The sequence below is a fragment of the Aplysia californica genome, unplaced genomic scaffold (assembly GCF_000002075.1).
Source record: "Aplysia californica isolate F4 #8 unplaced genomic scaffold, AplCal3.0 scaffold00210, whole genome shotgun sequence".
NCBI classification, from domain to species: Eukaryota; Metazoa; Mollusca; class Gastropoda; order Aplysiida; family Aplysiidae; genus Aplysia; species Aplysia californica.
This window is the reverse complement of record NW_004797480.1, coordinates 873274-882673: the sequence shown is the minus strand read 5'-3', so window position 1 is coordinate 882673 and position 9400 is coordinate 873274. Positions and strand designations below refer to the sequence as shown.

Below are 9400 nucleotides of genomic sequence, written 5' to 3'. Positions count from 1 at the left end.
CAAAGGAGGTGAAGGGGTGGGGGCAGAAAGTGGAAATGAAAGCAAACAACAGAACATTGCTAGAGAGCAGGAAAGGAGGTGAAAGGAGACAATTTTAGAAAAGAAAATGTTTCGGTCGCTACCCGGATTCGAACCCGAGACCTTTGAATGAGAGGCCAACACCTTAACCTCTAGGCCACGAGAGCCCCCATCACCATCTTCATCTTCGTCATGGTAGTTGGAGGGCGCCTGTAGTGGGTCCTACTTCTTTACATTCCCTCTGTTGTTTCTGTCTGTCAGTCTTATCATCATCATCATCATCATCATCATCATCATCATCATCATCATCATCATCATCATCATCATCATCATCAGCATCATCAGCATCATCATCATCGTCGTCGTCGTTGTTACTTAAAGAAAAAAGAACAAATCGACGGAGACTTGAGCATTTGAAGTTTTATATGACATTATAAAATATGTCCAATGTTTCATCTTTATGGCCTTCTCCGTGAACGTGATAAAAAAAATAAAAACAATGCCATTACTATGACAATAATGTATACACCAACATCACCAGCAGCAGCAGCAGCAGCAGCAGCAGCAGCAGCAGCAGCAGTGGAAGCAGCAAAAAGAGCTAGATCTGAAATGGACATCGATGATCATGGTTCCCCATTCGTTTCTATAATTGGTTTTGAAACTTTGCCACACTTCATAGTAGGCCTATAGATGAAGGGCAAACAAACACATCTACAATGTCATCGTTTAGAAGCGGCCCCCATATGATTTTCGGCATACTCACTTTTATTAAATGCTAGGGACGAAGATGACGAATTATTTCCAAGCTATCTGGACTCCCTCTCTGTGAAAGGAATGATCGGTGCATAAACATCAACTGAAAGTCATTGGCCTACTATTTACACTCTACTGGAATGGAGCAATAAATCTTGAAAGATGCAAACAAATTAGAACGTCTTGATCTATACTCTCAAACTCAAAACAAAATGTGCCTCGCGAAATATCACTTCCGGCACTTCCTCTGCGAAGGACAACCACGCAGATTTGTTTCGTTTCTCAGTGGTTCTTGTTCTTGTTTTTGTTTCAGGTAGCAACATCCCTGCACTCCGGACATGTCCATTGATGCTCCGTTGCTCTCTCCAAAATGTTGCCGAGGGTCCTTCTGCTGATTGTGCCAGTGCACATCTGGATGAACGTTCTTCTGTTCTTTCCTGCAAGGATGCCAGATTTTCCGCTTCCTTTTTTTATTCCCAAAAGCATCATCCTCTCCACGGCAGTACTGGCCTCTGCCTCCCTATCCTCCTCCTCAATCAGCTGGCGAGAGAGACATTTCAGGATCTCGACCCTATCTGGTTGAACCGTATTGTCAACTAAGGTGGCCTCACCAGCCAATCTGTCGGCCTTTTCACTTCCCCTAACACCTGCATGGCCAGGGCAGAAAATCTATGTGAGCGATCGTACAGGCGTTGGTTCGATAGCTTGAATCCATTCTGTTCTCAGGAAACCTTTTTCGACCCTTCTGAGGGTACACATGGAATCAGTGATAAGAACAGCATGGGTTGTGTGGGGGCGATCTTGGGTCATCCAATCAAGTGCTTTCGTGATGGCTTCAATTTCCATTCGCATACTTGATGTAGCCCTGCTGCAGGCTCCAGATGCACTGTGGATGATTTTATTGTTGGGGAATGCAACAAATCCCCATCCACTTCTCTGACTATCTCTTTTCACTGAACCATCTGTATAAATTATAGGATCCCCTGCTTTTGAGTTTGTGTCAACAATCTCGTTGATATCGATCTCGTGATGGCAGCCGCAACATTTCTTCTGTCTCTGCCCATGCTTATTTTGACCTTTGTGAGGTCCCTGTATTCTCCGGCCACCTGTTCCCATTCTTCGCCTAGTGGTAGGCTCTCAGGTACACAGATTGTTCTCAGGGAATCCTCTGCTTCCGCCATCCAAGATTTTCTTCTCTTGATTCTGACTCCTGTTGTCATGAAGTGCTTTGTGAAGTGGATGATCCTTCTCGCCCATTGCACTGAGATACATCTTTGCCTGAGCTATCCTATGGCGTACTCTGATGCCACTTACACCTAGCAAGTAGCGCATGCACAATATTGGAGTGTCATTGGTGCAGCCCAGCACTGCTCTCATTGCCTCATTCTGCACTCGATCCAGCTTTGCGATCTGTGTGTCAGACAGCGTGAGACAGCCCAATCCGTAATCAATGACAGACAGGACGACCAGCTGCGACATCAGGAAGAGCACTCTTTGCGGAATCAGAGCGGCCGCCATGGTCTTGATTGCACCAACACCTCGTTTGGCCTTTGTTACCACATGATTCACATGCTTGTTGAAGGACAACGACCTGTCGAAGACGATTCCCAGATACTTCAGCTCTGACTGTCTGTCGATAATCTCATAGTTGCAAGTGATTGGTGGAGTTATGTCTTGGACAATCCTGTTGTTGAGGGAACACCAAAGTACCAGCGCCTTTGAAGGATTGATGACTGCTTCATTTTGGTGGCACCAGTGGAATACCCGGTAATCACAAAGGCCAAAGAAGGAAAGGAAATTTATGTCAAATATATTTTTCTCAAGTCAGGAAAGGAATAAATAAAAAAAATCGGGCTCCGTCATGGGGACCTATATATCTTTTTACAGGTACTTGCCAACTTTCAACTCTGTAGCTGTCGTAGTTGTACGGGGAAAAGTGGCCCTTGAGTTTCCAAGTTGCCAAGTATACTATGGTAGATTTCTGGTCACTCTTTGCGAGGAGTTGGGAATGAGGTGTGTGTCCTGCCCCCCAGGACAGCCTTGCGGGGATCCAGAGTAAGCGCCAAACAAAAAGTGAAATACACTTTACTCTAAGATTAACATGCACATTATTTCCATCATCATCATCATCATCATCATCATCATCATCAGCATCATCATCATCATCATCATCATTTTTCTTGTTTGCTTTTTTCTTGAAACATAACAATTTGCACCGTGCCAATACATTTTTACGTAACCTACAAATATCGGCACCAAAATCAGGACACGGGACCAAAAAAATTGGTTTTAAAACAAACAAAAACACAAACGTATATATACATGTTTTATTATCTTCTTTTTCTTCTTCTTCTTCTTCTTCTTCTCCTTCTCCTCCTCCTCCTCCTCCTCCTCCTCCTCCTCCTCCTCCTCCTCCTCCTTCTCCTTCTTCTTCTTCTTCTTCTTCTTCTTCTTCTTCTTCTTCTTCTTCTTCTTCTTCGCATCTCACTTGAAGTCCGGTAACTGTCATACATTTGGCCGTCCTGCTCAGTTCATCTGTCGGCTCGTATAACTTCTGCTGAAGTGTCACTCAGTGGTGTTTACCACGTTTTCTGTCTCAGGGCCCTGTGTGTCTTGTAGTGCTGAAGGATGCGTCCAACAGTTTGCTCCACCTCTCCACACTGTCATTAACTGGTGATTGTACTAGTTTTAAACATTTGTAGATCTATTATTTTTTATTATGTCGTCTATGTCTTGAGTGTTGTGTTCTTAGTAGGAAGATACACTTCGCGGGACAGCTCATGGTAGCTATCTGGTGTCTTCGGTGCTTTAAATAGTGTATTTATAATAGTTTTCATGTCTGTATAGTTGACGCTGTTGTCCGGTTGCTCTTTCTGTGCTTTTAGTTTGGCCATCCCGCCTGCCTGTTCATTTCCTAAGACACCAATCCACTACAGCATGATCCTCAGGCATGGGATGTACTCTCGCAGCCTAGGTAGTTTGCCGGTAGTGATTGCTTGCAGTTCTGACTTGGCATATGTTAAGAATACGGCTTGGTTTGGGGGTCTACCACATCCCTGATGATGTTTGCTGCATGTGTTGGGAGCCTCCGTCTCTACCCTGTAGTGTGTACAATGCTGCCCTGTTGAGACTGCCTCTGCTAGGCGTCGTCCATTTGGGAACTGTACGTACACTCCCGCTCCTCTTTTCACAGCATCAGTGGCAGACCCGTCCGTATAGATCCTTATCCATGCTTCTGGGCGGTATCTTTCTTCAAGCATGAACAGGGTGAGGGTTTTCTTGCTTAGGTCGCTATGGTCATCTTATTGGTGAATATAGGTGTATGGAAGTGTGTATAATTATGTTTGTGTTTTTCTTTTCCAATGATGGTGCCTCTGGGGTATGGTTGAGCTTGTTCACTGTGGCTGATGTATGGTCTTGTAGGGATCTTTGTATTTTTCTGCTTTCTGTGAGGAAGTTGGATCTTCTAAGTCTTGTGGAGTTTGATCTGGCTGTTCTTGTATGCAGTATGTGATCCCCCATAGCTGCGTGGCCTTGGTGTACTGAATGAGGGCCTTGCACTCCCATCTCCTCCGCTGGGCCACTATAGATGTTGTTTTTCCATCTTGTCTTTAGGCGTTGACCTCATTGCTATAATGCTTATTCGGAGAGCCTGGTTTTTCACTTTCTTCAAAGTGTATTTGTGAGTCTGTGCTGCAGTCATCCATGCTCTAGATCCGTACTCAAGATGGGGCCTGATTGCGCCCAGATAGGCCTGTCTGAGTGTTTTCTCATTTGCTCCCCACTCATGATGTTAAGCTTCTGTCTGGCTCTAGTTTCTGCATTCTGAAAGTGTTGTTTCCATGTGAGACGCTTGTTAAAGATTATTCCAAGATACTTCTGATGATTCTCAAACTTAAGGAGGGGGGGGGGGTCCAATGTGAGTTTTGTTTTTTTTACTCAGCCTGGCTGAGAGCGAAGAGTGTAGCAGAAGACTTTTCTTTGGTCACGGTTACACACCAGGTTTTTGTCCATGTAGTGAGTTTGTCCTGTGCTAATTGCATGCGATGTGTGCCAGTGGTGGCGAATTCCTCAGAGCACAAAAGAACCAGTTCGCCTGCATACAATGCGGCATGTATTCCATTGGGTAGTTCTTTCACGAGGTCATTGGTGAAGAGGATAAAGAGCAAAGGTAGCATGACTCCACCTTGGGATACTCCTTGTCGCAGCAGCATTTTCTGTCATTAATATCCACCCACTAGCAAACGGGCTCTTCGGTTGAGTAGATAAGATTTTATCCATTGATACATGTTGCCAACAATACCACTTCTTAGGAGCTAGATTAGTAGACCCTCCTTCCAAACTTTGTCAAACGCTTTTTGTACATCAATAAACGCTACTAGCATCACTTTCTTGCATGGAAGGAGTCCTCTATAACTCGGGACAAATGAGTAGTCTGGTGGTCTGTGCTCTGGTACTAGGATGTGTTGTACCTCTAGGTACCACTGCATTCTGCAAGTTTTCATGCGCTCCATCGTCTTACATACACAGCTTGTGAGGCTGATTGGTCTATAGCTTAACGGTCGTGCCTTACTTTTTCCTGGCTTAAGGATCCCTTACTTTTTCCTGGCTTAAGGATCGGGATCACCGTTGCTTCTTTCCAGCACTGGGGTACTTGCCAATTTTTCCAGCTTAAGTTGAAAATATCCAGTAGGGTCTGCAAGGCTGCATTGCCCAGGTGTTGTGATATTTTGTTTGTAATTTCATCAGGGCCTGGTGATTTCCTCTGCTTTAGTTGATTTATTGCTTTCTTCCGCTTACCCTAGTCTGTCCCGGTCTGTTAATGTTTTCTAAGTAAGTTGCTCGGGGTCTATCTTTGCTTTGGTTACCTTCTAATTTTCCAGTGAGAGCAAGATGTTCAATTTTTTTTATGTCGATTCAAGTTTACAGAAACTGCATTCGTCTCTTAATGATTGTTTTAATCGATAAGCGGCCCATGTGGGCTTCTGTTAGTGCTGCCTCGTTTGGTTTCTTTTCTTTCAGGAAGTTCTCAGCCATCTCGGGAACAGCATGACAAGTTTGTTGCTTCTTATTTTATTCCCACTGTCCAGCATTCACAGCCGTTTAGAAAGGTTGATCACACATAACACTTCAGTAATGTTGTTTTGGTTGTCTTTGAGATGGGGGGGGGGGGGGAGGTTCAGGATTGGTATCATTTTATTGAACCTGTCTTTAACTAATTGCATTTCTTTATTTCAATTCCGTGGAACATTTGGCATCGGATGAAAAGCTAAATATTATCCTAGATATTTAACCGTTGGTTAGTTTGATTTTTTCCCTTTGTTTGTGAGATTATAAATAAGATTTACTGATTTTTAAAGACATCACAATGCATTTTGTTTTCTTTACGTTCAACAATTACCCTTTACGTACTCTTTACGTCATATCAGTACCTATTACTATTAAAGCTCCCCGTGATAAGTTTTATATCCTGAAACTTCAGCAGTTTAATTGCCTTACCCTACTCTTCGTAAATGTTTTTTCTACTTCCTCGTTGTCATGCCGTGATGTTGGTGCACGTATGTAATAACGCCTATGCCAAAAGGTCTCCCTTCTAATTCTAATTTAGGTATGACGACTCTGTCTGACACTCCCCTCCCCTAAAAAACTTAAATTATGCTCCCTTCTGTTGCTTCATCAAATAAAATCCCCCCACTTAGGGCTATACTAGGTGAGAGCTAAAGGCGCCTTGCCCCCCCCCCCCTTTTCACCCTCTCTCATCTGTTCTCAATAACTACGTTGTTTACAGTAGTACGTTTTCTAGTTTCATGAAAACCATGACAATACGCCCCCCCCCCCCCAATATGCCTACCACAGTGCAGTCAGGAGGGTCTAGGCCGCGCTGGTTCACCAGCACAAAGTCCCAGAGCTCTCTAGCTCGTCCGTGACGTAGCAACGACATTTATTTAGATAGGCCGAGCGCATATGTAGATCCTGGCTCCAGTTTGGGGTACGTTAGGTTACCGCTACACCAGCTATACCGAAGACCGACAACTAACATTAATCCCAAGGAAATCCCAGGGTTTTTTTTTTTTTTTTTTTTTTTTGGGGGGGGGGGGGGGGGTAGACGAGGCCAACGAGCATTTCGCTCCTCACCCGTTTACAGATGATTCTCTCGATATCACTTTTATTCCCAGCCGACCTGACCTTCGCGACAAGGTTACGCTGACGGAAGGTGCTTGGCCCGGCCGACAGACCGCGATATTATGTTTTTGTAGGCCTACTTATTTAGCCTATGTCTTAATTGACGTATTAATGTGTTTTTATATTTATCTGCACTATTAGTTAAACAAATTTCCCAAAGGACTTATGAAGTAAAATGTATTTATTTATTATTTTATTTACATTTACCGCTACACCACATATGCCAGTTCAGTGACTTAACAAAATATTCTGATTATCAAAGGCTCAAAGAATATAGTCTCAAATACACAAATTTATACCACACATTATTAATCAAAACATGATTTTTAAATAAATTCATTTCACTTTTATTTCTTAAAATATATCACAGGAATGCACACACATTTTGTATCATAAATTCAGCTCATCTTTATGGCTTTGAGACATGCCTTCTTCCTTTATTCCTCTACCAATTAACTTGGAGACTTACTTTGTCCTTTGTCTTTATAAAGCAAAATGTCTGGCCAGCTGTACTTCATTATGTACAACAAAATAGAACTCTAAAATACAGATAAATAATTTTAAAATCAATGTAAAACTAGAATAAAAATGAGAAACTATCGTAAGAGGAAAATGCATTAATGGGATACATATCTATATATCTATTTGGGTGTATCGCACAACAAAGAGATATTCTGAAGGCTCGATTAAGCTGGAAATACGTATGCATGAGTTGGTATCAGTAAATTTTATACAATAAAAGAGTTCTGTGAATCCCAGGGGATGACTGTACAAAAGAGGAGGATCACTTTCCTCAAGTACATATTGACAATTGGCCACATCTCCACAAATTTCATCTGAAAGGAGGAGCCAGTACCAACAGGTATAAATGACCATTTACTCTTGCCTTGAAGTACTGATTTAACAAACTTATGATGAATTCATAATTCTAAATGATATATGATTTTATGGTTTAAAACAGCCACAGAAAAGGAAGAGACATTTTCAAATACTTTTAAGTGTCCATTAACATGTATACTTACAAAACAATGGGAGCTTTCAATATACAAAAACTGTAAAGCATGGAAAGTTATATAAAGAGGAATGAGACATACATAATATTTGTTTGGCATGAGGAGGAGTTTAGAAATTAATTCTTATGTGTTCTCAAAGGAACATAATACTATTGATGTCCTAAAAAAGTGCTTTTCTCTGTTTGACCCCGCAGTACATGTGCAATAAAAAAAAAGCTACAGGCAATGACAACAACAATGAAAGAATACACAATAAACTTTACATTTCAACACAAAAAATTCTATAAAAATTCATTGCCACAAAAATATTCTTTTTTTTTAAATCCAATGACGAAACCTAAATAATCCCCATCCCCCTCCCCCAACCATCCCCCAACTGCAATATTATTTGGTTGTGAAATATATTTGTGTATCATGACATGAAAAAAACCAAAAACATCAGCAGTATCTTCTCGTGAGCTGCACTACGTGAGCCTATTGAGAAAGGCACAAATTTACTGGAGCAATACTTAAACTTTCCATTAATACTGGTAAATCCTTAGAAATGGTCCCTCAGTTCAAACAGAAATGGATGGGGGAAAAACCAAAAACATAAAAGGTAACAATTGAGCTTGGCCTTTTTTGTCAAATACGGAGACCAGTACAATTTTCCCAGCTTAAGTCACGAGGAAAGCAATGAGGTTGATGACAAACTTAACATCCATCCATTTGTCAAAGAACAGCCATTGGGTTTTTCTTTTTTAAAACCCCCCAAAAAACAAAAAACAAATTTATTATTCTATGACAAAGGAGAAATGTTATGTTCCCCTCGTGGAAGCGAGGAACAAGTTAAATACAAGGAATACAAGTTTATATCACAAAGCAGAAAATATATTAAGTGGAATGCCATGCATAAAGCAATGAGAAGATACTCTGCAGTAGAAAACACTACAATCAAGCATAACAATTTTCTCCACATGTTAACACATGTTATCAAAGCATAAATTATTTAGAAATTGTAGAACAGCAGATTTTATCTAAATTACTGATGAACCTGCCTGTAAAGTCCTGTTCATTTTGAGATCCTAAAAAGGGTAGGGAGTGGGGAAAGGGGGGGGGGGGTTAAGGTCTATTTTCTTTGCCTCTTCGTCCAATTCCAGATGTCGCTTCCTTGCAAAAGTACGCAGCATCATTGAGGTTCATTCAGTCACTTTGATAACTTAATTTTCCACAGTAGGCCTATGCATTCTTTAAAGATACCTACATTCTCCTCAATCATCATACAGTATGTCAGATGATTCAAGTGAGAGGATATTTGCAAAAATTCACAATATCCTACAACTGCAATATAATAGAAAGATCAACTTTTGGTCACCATGACATGGCCCTTTGAAATTACAAAAATCAACAAAGAAAGAAATGAGTAATCTTTTTTTCAATCATCTGCCCTCAAT

At 41.4% G+C, this 9400-nt stretch overlaps 1 protein-coding gene across 1 annotated transcript in view; it reads right to left on the bottom strand.

Moving 5' to 3' along the window:
- Window positions 1–7277: 7277 nt before the first annotated feature.
- LOC101855563 (cilia- and flagella-associated protein 47) overlaps window positions 7278–9400 on the bottom strand; it is a gene marked incomplete in the record, with an annotated part of 91797 nt that continues 89674 nt past the window's right edge. The window contains 1 exon segment of the mRNA XM_035970022.1: window positions 7278–9400. This exon segment is cut by the window's right edge and continues 409 nt beyond it.